This window comes from Castor canadensis, chromosome 14 (assembly GCF_047511655.1).
Source record: "Castor canadensis chromosome 14, mCasCan1.hap1v2, whole genome shotgun sequence".
Classification (NCBI taxonomy): domain Eukaryota; kingdom Metazoa; phylum Chordata; class Mammalia; order Rodentia; family Castoridae; genus Castor; species Castor canadensis.
The window spans coordinates 87,180,357-87,194,939 of NC_133399.1; the positions used below are offsets into that span (position 1 = coordinate 87,180,357).

The following is a 14,583-nucleotide window of genomic DNA, read 5'->3' on the forward strand; positions in this document are numbered from 1 at the left end:
CTACATTTTACTATTTATTCTTCAAGAAATTCAGCCTTCTTTGATTTCTTAAAAGACGATTTTGAGAGGTCCCTGTAAGTGTCATACCTGATACCCCTAAAAGTTACTTGTTTCCAATGGTTACTACATGATTTTTTTAATCACTGTTTCTTTCTTCTTTTCCTTACTGAATATTCCAGTTATCAGTTCCCGGAAATGTCAACTATGCTACCTGTGCACACTAGAGACATAACTACATGTGCAGTTGCCTGTCTGTCCCTGAGGCTGACCTTGATGCTAATGTCTGTATTAATTTTTGTTGACTACCAATGTTGAGGACCCTACAGACTAAGCCAGGAATGCTGCCAAAGTACCAGGCTTGTCTCCATCAATCAGTACAAATGTCATCTATATTTCCAAAATTTCAATATTCTCTCTCTCTCTCTGTCTCTCTCTCTCTCTCTCTCATATCCTGTGATACAGGAGATTCAAGTATTATTAGTTATAAATGCTATATTATATTATATTCAGAAAATTTCCTCTTCTCAGATGCTTATTTGTATCCTTTTCACTATTTGAATTCAAATTTCATCTGAGCACATGTCCTGTGATAAGTATTATTCTAGACAATTGAGAAATATCAATAAAAAGGCAAAGGAGTATTTTGCTAGTGACAGAGTACTTAGCTCATGAAGCTTAAATGTGGCATAGAAAATCAGTAAATGAAAGTGAACAGTGATAGAAAGTAACAGGTATGGTGATTGCTTTACACAGGATGGTCAGAAAAGCCATCTCTGGAGAGTATTTAAGCTAAGACATGAAGGACAAGAAGAGCTAGCCATGGAAAGGGTTGAACATTAGGTACCAGAGGGAGCAAATGTGAATATTTTTGGCTAGAGAGATAAGAATTTTGAGGAGCTGAAATGACATTAATTTATCATTTAATTTTTAATCACTTGATACTGCTTTAGAATAATTTTTTCTTAGTATTCATTTGTACACCTACATAGACCTTGCTGTCTTCTGGAAATGCCTTAAACATGCCTAAATCCTACAAATGAATATCATTTAGGTTGAACTAAATTTACCTATATAGAATAAAATATGTAGGAATTTAAAAGACAAAAAGGAAATCAGTAAAAATAAAAATGAAATTACTCAAAGCTACAAAGAAACCAAAAATATAGTTTTAGGTTAGGGATTTAAAATAATTTATAATAGAACAATAAGCAGCTTCCAGATTCTAGTCAAGCATATAAAAGGCTTAGGGAAATCCCCACTCTGTCATGAGAAGTAAAAAAAACTGAACAAATTGAGCAGCAACAACTCTTCTTAGAACCGTAACAGTGAGATCATAATAAAAGTGAGGCCATAGTGCAAATCACTGCACCCTAACTTGAATTAACAAACAGGTGAATATACAACTCAAGATTGGATAGATATCCAGGTATAGAAAGGAAGACAGACTGCAGCAGAGAAATTGCCATTGGAACCAGTGTCAGGGTTGGAAAACCTAAAATGTAATTGAAAACTCGTTGGAGGCTAAGTGTATATACCTCTGAGAATTAAAAGCTGTGTGAGAACTCAGTCATTTGAAGATCATCTGCTTTCATGAGTTTTTCACTCCTGGAGCTCCATTAAGTTTTCACAGTGAATATTAGAGAAAGACCCACTCATGTTCCTGGCAGGGAGAGGGGAAACAATCCATTTTTCACATGCCAGAGCATTCTATTTTTCTTAAAAAGCGTGACCCCAGGAGAAACATCTTAACCTACTGGAATTTTGTCAGTGCTTAACTGTTGCAGATTGGATTTGAAATGCCCCCTAATTTGTCTAAGACTTGGTCCTCAGTGCAGCAAAATTCAAAGGTAGTACTTTTGGGAAGTGATTGCATAATGAGGGCTCTGACCTCTCCAATGGATTAATTTATCGATTAGTTTATGGGCCACTGAAAGTAACAGAAATTTAAGAGGTGGGACCTGGTTAAAGGGAATGGTTTCTTGGGGGCTCTATTTTGTCTCTGGTATTTTATTCTCCTTTTTCTTCTTCCCCTCTCCCCCTTCTCTTCTCTTCTCTTTTACTGCCTTCTCCTCCTCCTCTACCTCCTCCTCCTCCTTTTTCTCCTCCTCTTGTTCCTCTTCCTCCTCCTCCTCTTCCTCCTCTTCCTTCTTCTTCCCCCTTCCTCCCTCCCTCTCTCTCTTCCCTCCCTCTTATCTTTCTCTCTCTCTTCTCTCTCTCTCTCTCTTTCATTAGACTAGAAGTTTTGTTTCATCACAGGCTTCCCTCCATGATGCTCTGCTTTACCATGGCCTAGAAAAAATGGAATCAAGTGTCTATAGACTGAAACCATGATCCTAAATGAATCTTTATTCCTTTAAGTAGATTTTCCTAGGTATTTTATCACAGTGAAGGAAAACAGAGTAACACACTAATTGACCTGAGTGATGAAAAATACCCAACTCCAGCTGGACATCAGGAGGAGAAATGGAAATACCTAATTTCACATTTCTGTAGTCATTCTGTTCCACGTAAGGAGTGAAAACCAGAGAAGGCCTTGACAAGTTCACAGTGCTGAGCACAAGAACACTAAAAGACTTTAGTGTTAATCGTAGCACCATAAACCATTTCCTTGTTTAGAGACATTATTTTTAGCTTGTACATCATGTCTATCTATCAAGAAAATTAATTACATGTGATATAATAAAGTAAAAATAGTTTTAAGAGACAGAGCAGACATTAAAATGAGACTCAGGTATGTGAGAGGTGTTGGAATGATCACACTGGGAACTTAAAATAACTCATCAACTTGATAGGGCTCTAATAGATAAAATAGACTGTGCAAAAATAAGTGAGTAAAGTAAATGAAATGATAGAAATCATAAGAAAAAGCAAAAATTGCTACACATCAAAACCAGTAATAGAAATGAAAAGTTTTAATGTGCCTACAAGTAGACTGCACACAGCTGTGAAAACAATCTCTGAGATTGACAATTTCTTAATAGAAGCCACCAAAATTGATAAGGAAAGATAAAAATAATGAACAAAGGCAAAATATCTAAGAATTGTTGAAACACTAGAAAACGTGTAGTCAGAAGAAGAAAGGAATTAAAGAAACATTTGAAACAATACTGACCCAGACTTTCTCCAAATCAGGTCAGACACTAAACCACAGATGTAGGGATCTAAGAGGACACCAAACAGAATAAAGGCCAAAAAATTATACCCAGGCATATGATATATAAAGTTCAGCATATCAAGATAAAATATCCAGAAAAAACCCAGCTTACCTAAAGAAGAGCAAAACAGGTATTACATCTAACTTTTCAGAAATAGTGCAAGTGAGAATGAAATGAAACATAATAAAGTGTTGAAAGAAAAAACTCATTCATCTAGAATTTTCATGACCTGAGAAATTGACCTTCAAATTTGAAGGAAAATAGTTTATTAGATAAATAAAAGAGGAAATATCATGGACTTTCCTTGCAAGGAATGTTGTAATAAAAAAATGACATAGACCAGAAATACAGATCAACATTAAAATTGAAAGCATAATGGAGAAGAAATAAGTGAAGGCAAAATGAAAACTTTTATTATTTTTATTATTAATTGATCTGAGTGGTAACAATTTGTTTAAAAATGGAAGCAATAATGCATTCTATTGTATATAATTATGAATTAATCATTTGAGAGGAAGCAGGTTCAAAAGATATATCTTTCACATTCACAAATAGACCTAGAAACCTTGAGTCCAATTTTCAGCATCATAAATACCTTAGCAGTACTATAAATATAAGATATTGAGATAGAGAGCTGAACTTGAAACAATAGCCAGAGCCTTGGTAACTTGATGGCTTGTCAAATGCTTTTATTGATTGCTTTGTATGTCAATCTTATTACAGAAGAACATGCTTTTTAAAAAGCTCATAAACACTTTCCCACTTTAAATTTTAAAAAGTTAAGAACACTGAATAAATCATTTTGGAGTAGAGTAAAAAATTGATTACTGTTGCTGTTTACCTAGGGTGGGGTGGATGCCTGGAGAACCAGAGCTATTTTTAAAACATTATGCTTCAATATAAATACAACCCAACAACTGATAGCTTTGGAGACAGGGGAGTTGTGTGGGTTCTGTTTGGTATATTTAATTTATTGATTAGTCTTTGAAGTTTTTTTTTAATATTGCCAAACCATCAAATGTGTGGTGTGGAGAAATTAATCATATGTATAAAGGACTTTACCAAAGTTCACTATATAAACTCTACTAAAGTACAGACTGAAAACCAAAATGTTTCTGTGTAATGACATTAATTGCAAATATTGAGTGTGGTGCTAAACTCAGTAGAACGTGATGAGTGCTAGGCACTCAATTTTAAAATATAGCTAAAGGAAAAAATAAGACCCATTATATGTTGCTCACAAAGATCCTTTTAAAATATAAAGACACATGTGTATTAGATGAAAATATATGTAGGAAGATATACCATGCTAACACCAATCAAAAGAAAGTGGGAGAAGCTATACTGATTTCAGACACAGCAGACTTACTTCAGAGGAAGTAAATTTATCATCAATAATGAAGATCATTACATGATGATAAAGTAGTAAGTTCTCCAAGAAAACATAACAACCATCCATATGTATAAATCTCAAAAAAGAGCATCAAAATATCTGAGAGAAAAGCTGATAGAATTTCAGGTATAAATAAAAAAATTCACTGTTAAAGGTGGTGATTTTCATACTTCTCCACCAGAAATGGACAGATCTAGCAGGAGGAAAATCAGTGAGGACTAGCTGAACTTAACAACACTAAAAATCAACTATATTCAGTTGACATCTATTGACTGTTTTACTCAACTGCAGAATATGCTTCTTTTTTTAAGTTCACATGCAACATTCACCAATATAGATCACATTCTGGACCATAAAATATACCACCATAATAAATTTTACAAGATAAAAAACATGTACTTTTGCTCTTGGATCACAATGGAATTGAAGAAGAAAGCAATTATAGAAACTTAGTTAGAAAATCCCCAAATACTTGTAGATAAAAAAACGAATTTTGAAATAACATCTATATCAGACAAGAACTCTCTGGAGAAAAATTTTAAATATTTTAACTAAATTAAAATAAAAATGTATCAAAATTTGTGAAATGTATAAAGTTAGTGGATAGAATGAAATTTATAGCATTGAATATACATACTAGAAAAAGAAATATGTAAAATCAATAATCTAAGGTCCTAGCTCATAAAATTAAAAAAAGAGCAGATAAATCCAAAGTAAGCAGAAGAAAAGAGGTAATAAAATTAGAATGGAAATTAATGATATTAAAATGAGGAAATCAGTAAAGAAAATCAATGAAACAGAAGCCTAATCAATAAAGTACATAATCTTCTATAGAAAAGGTAACTAAGAAAAGAAGAGAATGAAATATAAAACACTAATATCAGAAATGAAATAAGGGGCATCACTACAGATCCTATGGTCATTAAAAAGATAATAAAGAAATATTGCAAATAACTCTATGCCCACAAATTAGATGACATAGATGAGTCAATTTGTTAAAAGATATAGTAAATAAAGTAAAAGATATAGTAAATTTGTTAAAAGATATAGTAAATAAAGTAAAAGATATAGTAAATAAAGTAAATAAATAAAGTGCACACTTTATTTAGATAAGCTAAATAAATTAATAAATGAAATTATTAAAGAAATTGAGTCGATAATTAACTTTCTTAATCAGAAAGCACCAGATTCCCTGGGGAACTCTACCAAACATTTAAAGAAGCCATTATACAAACTCTTCCAGAAGATAGAAGTAGAGGGTATTTTTTTTTTTTTGCTATATTTGATGAGGCCAGCATAGTTCTAACAGCAACATAGTCAAAGATGTGAAAAGAAAGCTACATACTAATATTTCTCATAAACATAGATTTAAAAATCCTCATAATCAATATAATCATATCAACAGGCTAAAGATAAAATATCACATGGCCATATATTTCACAAAACCTAACATCCATTCACAATAAAAACTCTCACTCCCAGTAAACCAGAAATAGAGAGGGACATTCTCAAATCAACATAAAAAATCTACAAATAGCCCACAACAAACAACATACTTTAGTACGTAATAGTAAAAAATTTTAAGCTTTCCCCTTAAAATTAGGAGCAATTTAAGGATGTCCCTTTTAACCTCCATTGTTTCTAACATCATATTGGATGTCTATTTGCAACAAGAAAAGACAAAGAAGTCATAAATTTGTAAGCTGGGAAAGAAGAGATAAAACTTTCTTTCTTTACAAAGGACAAGATTGTCTATGTAGAAAATCTGAAATAATCAACAAAAATGTTCTGAAGCTAATAAATGATTAGGGTTAGGGCACAAGGCTAATATACAAAGATTCATCATTTTCCTATATACCAACAGTGAACAAGAGGAATATGAAACTAAAAACACATTATCATTTACCTTTGCAATACCCAAAAGTTAAATATCTAGGTATAAGTCTAAAAGATACAGACAAGACCTATGTGAAGAACATTACAAAACTGACAAAGGAATTGAAAAACTAAATAAATAGAGACATATTCCATATTCATGGGTAGAAACATTCAATGTTGTCAAGATATTAATTTGTTCCAACTGGGTATATGGATTAAACATGATCCCATTCAAATCTCAACAAGTTATCTCATGTATATTGATAAAATGATTTTGAATTTTATACAGAAAAGCAAAGGACCCATAATAGCCAACACAATATTGAAGGAGAGAAACAAAGTCAAAGTTACCCAAAACAAACCTTACAATATAACCTCAGTAATTAAGTGTGGTATTGGCAAAATGGTCAATGGACTAGCAACCCCAGAAATGGGCCCACATAGTCAACTATAAGCAAAAGAAACACAGTATAGAAATACAGTCTTTCTAACAAATAGTGCTTGCAATGATTATTTTAGGTGTCAACTTGACTAGATTACGAATACCTAGAGAATGAGCAAAACATTATTTTGGAGTATCTGTGAGGATATTTCTAAAGAAGATTGACTTTGGTGGACTGAGTGGGGATGATCCATCCTTAATGTAGGCAAACATTCTACAAGTAACTGTAGGCATGAAGAAAACAAAAAAATGCAATTTTGCTTCTCTTTTCTGGAACTGAAATATTTTCTTCTACTGCTCATACATCAGAGCTTTAGATTCTTTGGCCTTTGGATTAGAGGACTTAACCCAGTGCTGCACTTCCCCCCAAGGCTCTCAGGTCTTTAGTCTCAGTCTGAGAGTTATGGCACTGGATTCCTTGGTTCTGAGACCTTCACAGTAGGACTAAGCCATGGTACTAGAATCCAGGATCTCAGGTATACAGAATGCTATGGGACTTCTTAGCCTCTAAAATTGCATGGATCAAATTCCCTAATAAATTCCCTCTTGCCTGTATTTTATCTATCTATTTATCTATATCCTATTGGTTCTGTCTCTCTGAGAATCTTTGCTAATATAGTCTTGGAACAAAGGGACATCCATATGAAAAAAAATGAAACTAGACACAGACCTTACAAATTTCACAAAATGTAACTAAAATAGGTCATAGACATACATGTGAAATGTAAAACTATAAAAATCCTAGAAGATAATATGTGGTAGAAATCAGGTCTAGTGGTACCTTTAAACACAACATCAAATGGAAAACATATGGAATATTTCATAGGTTCAAGTTCATTAAAACTGAAGATTTCTGTTTTATGAAAGACATCATGAAGAAACTAAAGCAAGTCATAAACTAGATAAATTATTCACAAAATACATATCTGGTAAAGTATAGACAAGTATCAAACTGTATAAAAAACTCTCAAAACTCAGCAATGGAAAATAAACAACCCAATTTAAAAATCAAATGAAATCCTCAATGTGCACTTCAGCAAAGAAGATATACAAAAGGCAAGTAAGTACATGAAAAGATGCTTCATGTCATCTGTCATCAGGAAAATATCAATTTAGAATTGAGACCACACTGAGATGGCATTACATACCTACAAGAATAGCCCAAATCCAGAACACTGACAATACCAAATGCTGGCAGGGTGTGGCACAACAAGAACCCTCAGTCTTAGTTGATGGGGATGAAAAATGGAATAGTCACTTTGGAAGGTAATTTGACAGTTTCTTTATGAAACAAAATGGATTTCTTTAAGAAGCAAAACATATTCTTGTCAAATAATCTAGTAATCATGCTTCATTATAATTATCCAAAAGAACTAAAAACTTATGTTTACACAAAAATCTACACAAAGATGTTTATAGAAGCTCTGTTCACAAATTTTACAATTTAGCAATAACCAAGATGAACTTCAGTAAGTGAATTAATAATTGTGGATTATCTAGATAGTGGAATATTATTTAATTTTAAATTATTTTCAAGCTATGAAAACACATGTAGGAAAAGTAAATGTATATAAGTAAGAGAAAGAAAACAATCTAAAAAGGCTATATATTGTATTTCAACAATATGGCATTCTGGAAAGGCAAACTATGGGAAATGTAAAATGATCAGTGGTTGTCAGGGACTGGAGGAAGCAAAGTCTGAACGGACAGAGCATGGAGGCAGTGCACTTTTTAAGACTGTGAAACTACTCTGAATAATACTAGAATCATGGGTACATGCCACTTTACACTTGTCCCCACCCATAGAATGTACAAAAAACAAGAATAAATTCTAATGCAAACTATGAACTTCAGGTAATAGAAAAATTAATTTGAAAGGAATTGTGCAGCATGAACAAATTTAAGATAATTTTTATAGCATCTTCAAATAAGGTTACCAGTATTTTAAAAATAATATAATAAAGGAAAAATGAGTCATATTTTGAGGCAAATTCAAATTTAGAAAAGGGTATATAATGTATTTATTAACCTCAAGGATGAAAAGAATACTTTCTAGGAATTAGTAAGATTTTTTAAAAATAAAGCTATCTTTGTAATTTTCTTAAGCACACATACAATGAGGCCTAAGCCTCATTATTAATGAAAAATCTCTGGTAGCAGCCACAAAGTAAATAAAATACCATATTTTGTTTACTAGTCACAAGGTTCATACTGTCTGTAGTTATGTAACAGAAGCATTGAACTTTCAATAACCAGTGAACACGAGGGAAAACTCTGACAGAAATCTTCATGTTGCAAACACCAATTTGAACATCTAACTTCCACACTTCTACATAATTTGAAGAAAATTAGAAATCTTTTAGTTAATACCTGATAAGAAAATTGGTCTGAAAAACTTTTAATTCGATTACAGTTCCTCAAGATCACTTCACACATACTGGGCAATAAGATTTCCTAACTCCAGTAATTATTGAAAAACGTACCATTTCTTTTCTTTACGTACATACATACCACATGTCATTTTATAAAAAAGCATAAATGTAGCCAGGTGCTGGTGGCTCACACCTATAACCCTTGCTACTTGGAAGGCTTAGATCAGGAGAATTGGGGTGTGAGGTCAGCTCAGACAAATAGTTTGCGAGACCTGCATCTCCAAAATTACCAGAGCAAAATGGACTGGAGGTGTGGCTCAAGTGATAGAATGCCTGCTTGGCAGACATGAAGCCCTGAGTTCAAACCCCAATCCCATAAAAAGTGCATAAATGCAATCATAAGATTAGATATATCATAGAGGAATTAAGTGCATTTTGTACTTTCTATTTGTGTGTGTTATCCATGTACAAATAAATATTTTATGTTCATTGACTATACTAAACATTTTATTTCTAGGAGATTTTTTTATTACTTTCCCTTCTTCTCGGTTGAGTCATTTTATTATATTAGATGCCTTACTATATTCACTAGAATAGTCAAGGCACTGTAGAAATAATAATGGTTTAATCTAAACATCTCATTGAAATAGTTTATAGTCTTAATTTTAGCATAATAGTCTATGCAGCATTTTTGACAATATTTTTGCATTCAAATATTTTACATACATATTTGTTTTACGTGGAAGTTAAAAATTTTCTCAAGTGCTTGTCAAACTCTGTAAGTGATCATAGGCGTTCTTTCTAAAATTTGTTGATAATTGATTATGTTGGCATATTTCTTTATATTCAGAGTCTCTCTCACATTCAGAGTTTTTCTCACTATAAGCCCCACTTGTTTGTAGAATATTTTCTTCCTTTGATAAATTGCTAGTTTCTTTTTGCCTTTTTTTTTAGATTTTTCATTAGACTACAGAAAACTTACAGTAGCTTTTCTCTTATTTTTAAACTTGTTAATTATAACAGGGTTTGACTAGCTTTATTTTCACTTCAAAACTTCCTAAAACTTAGTGAGATTAATGAATCTAATTTTTTTGTTGTTTCTTCAGCTCATTAAACTATCACCTCATACATTTGTTTATTTACTACTCTTAAGTTTCTGTCATTTTTGTCTTATGTAAGTCCTAATTTTGTATGGTCTTTTTATTTCATTTACTATCCAAGTATCTGGTTGGTTGGTTGTTTTTCTATCATAACTTTTACCTCTGTGCTATGAGACATTTCTTCCAGTAAATCTTCTCTATTAGCAAATGAATTCAAAATTTAATTATTAAACTGTCCTTTAGCTTACCTACTGAAGTATTTAATTGGAAAATCATGTCATTTTTATTTCAGAAGGCACGTGCAATTGGGGTGCACTTGAATTTCCTTAAGAGTTCTTGTTATTGTTCAAATGACTTCCTGTCTCCAACAGCACATCTATTTGGCTGGCATGAGCTCCATTTGTACTGACTGATCTTCCTCTCTCTGGCTGTTTGTTGTTTTCTTTATTAGCCCTTAGATCTGATGTAGGACTAAACAAGTGGAGGCAGCCTGGTTAGTTTCTGCAACACCGAGCTAGTGGTATAGAGGCAGGGATGCTGCCAGTTCTCTGCTGAGGGGCAGTACAAAGTCTTCCTGTTCCCACATCTTTAGGCACAATCTCAACCTCAGGGACAGAGGATCGAGTCCAGCTTCTCTCTAGCGCTAATATTAAATTTCCCTCTAAGAATTTAAGGATGTGTTTGAGGTGTGTTTTTCCAAGAATTTGAAAGGTTATTTTCCTATTTCCAGATGTTGATTGATTTCAAGGACAATTTATTTGATTTGGAAACTGCAGGTGATCAGGAATTTAGTCAAAAGGTGTAGAAAACTATGTGTATTTGTTTTCTAGGCTGCTTTATCAAAGTATTGCACAGTGGATGGCGTAGGAAATATATTGCCTCAGCTTTGGATGCTAAATGTCTAAAATTAAGGTATGGCTGGGCTGGTTCCTCCTGAGGACTGTGAGGGAACTATCTATTCCAAGTCTCTTTGCTTGGCTTATAAATGGCCACCTTCCCTGTATGCTTGACTATCACTGTGTCCAAATTTCCTCTTTTCATAAGGATATCAACCCTGTTGGGTTATAGCTTACATGTTAATTTGATTACCTCTATAAAGACCCTATCAAGTGAGGTCACTTTCTGAGACACTGGATGCCAGCACTAAAACATATCTCCTTTAGGGAGATACAGTTCATCCTATAACAGCCATATTCAGGTTCAACTGTCTAGTCTGAATATTTTACTAAATATATCAATTAAACTCTAGATCCTTTGGTCATAGCCCTATATTATAAAAGCAGGCAAACTCTATCACAAAATAATGGAAGTAGATGGAATAATTATAAACACTATAACCCAAAGGACTACAGAACAGGACCTGGTGAGATAGAGGATGAAGAGAACCTTATCACAAGCAGCTGTAGAATTGCACACATTCTACGAAGGCTGCTATCAGCTGAGAAACAAATAAGCATCTTAAAAAGCTGACCAAACCCAGCCAGGCACCAGTGGCTCACATCTATAATCCTAGCTTTTTGAGAGGCTAAGATTTGGAAGACTGCTGCTTGCTGTTCAAGACAAAATGTTCATGAGACCCTGTCTCTACCAATAGCTGGGCAAAGTGTTATGCACCTGTCATTCCAAGTTACATGGGTGGCTGAGATCCAGAGGATTGGGGCTCTGGCCAGCCAGGGTCAAATTGTTTGCAAGACCCAGTTTCAATGTAAAAAAAATGAGTGTGGTACAACATGTCTGTTGTCCCAGCTATGGCAGGAAGCCAAAATAGGAGGATCATGATCCCAGTTGACCTGGGCAAAAAGCAAGACCCTGTCTCCAAAATATCCCCCCCCAAAAAGGGGCTGCAGGCATTGTCCAAGTGGTAGAGCTACTGCCTTGCAATCTCAAAGCCCTCAGTTCAAACACCAGTATTGCCAAAACAATAACAAAAAACCTATGGACACCTTGATCTTAGGCTTCCCATCTCCAAAAGTGAGAAAATAAATTATAGCTGTTTAAGTGCCTAGTCTGTGGTGTTTTGTTATGTCAGCCCAAGCAAACAAATGCAGTTACCAATGCTGAGGATATGTAAGCTTAAGAATATAGGAGTAAAATTAGGATTAGCCATTTTCTTCTTCACTCTCAGCGATTCAGAGAATTTTTGCTCACAACTTTAGATCCTTTGGTCTTGCCAGATTACAGGTCCTGGTTTCAAGGCAGATCGTGTCTGGCAGGGATGCAGTGAAGGTTCCATTGTACTGTTCCCAGTCATGTGGCCAATTATCAAGTCTTCATCATGTCAGTGATTCAGCAAAGAAAGAAGTCACTTCTGTAGCCAGGGCAGTCGATCTTGATCAAAATGAGGAGCTTAGATTTCTGTTACATAATATAATTTCCTACAATTCTTTAGAAATTTTGAGGATCCAGTGCATTGTCTCATAGTGATTTCATTCTATTTCATTCAGTAATAAATTGCTGAATACACTAAATATGACTAAGAAAGGATGAGGTAACCAGGGTTTCAGGTCTCTCAGGAGGAAAAACTTAGAACATTACACCAAGAGCAACCTCACCAACCAAGTAAGCTACTCAACTTTTGCCAGTCTCTTAGCTCTGAAGTTGTGCCTCATGATTTAATTTGCATTCTTTAATTATAAGCAAGGTTGACAATCTTTAACTATATGAATAAACTATTTCATATTTTAAAATTCACTTTTATAAAATATTACATTTGTCTTGTCAGACATTTTTCTTCCTGATATTTTTAGTAAACATTCTGGCTAACTATAATATTACTCTTGATAATAGGTACTCTTTATCTGTTGCTTCTCTCTGATTTTTTTTGTTGTTGTTGCTCATCATTGCTAGAAATTTGTTACATTTAAAATCTATGGCCCAAACAATGTATGCATATATGAATAAAAGAATAAAATAAATAAAATCTATTGAAAAGCTTCTACCCTTCATGATTACCTATTTTATCTTTGTTTTTCACCTTGTTAATTATTTAAGTTCTTGTTCATATCCTTCTTCTTGTAGTTATAAGATTTATTAAGTTGTTTATTCTAACACCTTAAATTATATGTTTATGTCATTGATTTTTAGCTTTTGTTTTAAAATTATTTAATGCAGCTCTAGCTCCATTTAGTTAATAATATTCTCATTGCCCTTAAACTGTAAATATTTTCTGATTTGCACTATATAGTTTCTCCTCCACACACACTTTTTTTGGCAGTACTGGGGTTTGAACTTGGGGCCTTGTGCCTGCTAGGCAAGTGCTTTATCATTTGAGCCACATGCCCAGCCCTTCTGTTTTTAGCATTATTCAGTTTCAGTTATTAATGAATCCTCTGAGATTATAGCACTTCTTTAAATTAGTTGAACTTTGTTTATAGCCTACAATGTGTTCAGTTTTTATAGATGTACAATTCAAGTTTAAAAATAATGTTCATTACAATATTTAGGAATGTAATATATAACTACTCAATTAGATCAAATTTGTTAATTATATATTTTTCAAAATTCATATCCTGATTTTTTATAAGTATAGTCCAACAGCTATGGAATAGCTTCTAAAGATCCAGTGTAAGTGAATAGGAGGAATAAAGGAAGAGAAGAAAGAGAGGAGAGGGAGAGCGGGAGAGGAAGAAGAGGTAGAGGAGGAGAAGGAGGAGAAGGAGGAGAGAGAGAGAGAGAGAGAGAGAGAGAGAGAGAGAGAGAAAGAGAGAGAGAGAGAGATCTGAAATGGTGAAAGAAAGGCTGTACTAAATGATACTGTATGAGAACGAGCTAGTTGTCCTTCCCACTTAAACTTACTATGAAGATATGTTAAATGGTAAGAAAAAAAATTACAAATTACTATATCCAGCAGCCACCTCCCCGATTTCCCACCTTCATCTTTCTAGAATCCTTACTATTACTGAAGGAAACTCCCTTAGAGCAGTCAATCACTTTGACTGGCCTGTGAGGGGTTGGAGAAGCAGCTGGTTCTTGGGCTCTGCCTGTGATCATGCAGCAAGTTCTCTTAGCTCTCCCGACCCCTTTCAAGGGTCTGGGTTTACTGTTGACTCTTGCAATTAATTCCGTGTAAGGTCTAGGAGACAGGGTCACATCCGAACAGACCTTTCAACTAAGTCGTGTCTTTTCCTGGAAGGGAAGGTCCTTTCCGCTTAGTGCTAACCTAATCCTCAAAGCCACTGACTCTCCCAGTTCTCAGCTCTGAGGCTTCTTTCCCCCAACTCCCTCCAGTTGCTGTTTGAGCTCT

At 34.0% G+C, this 14,583-nt stretch overlaps 1 protein-coding gene across 11 annotated transcripts in view; it reads left to right on the forward strand.

Annotated features, from left to right (window-relative positions):
- Nucleotides 1-14,583, forward strand: part of Glra3 (glycine receptor alpha 3) — a 381,512-nt gene that overhangs the window by 199,586 nt on the left and 167,343 nt on the right. The gene's annotated exons all lie outside the window — the stretch shown is intronic.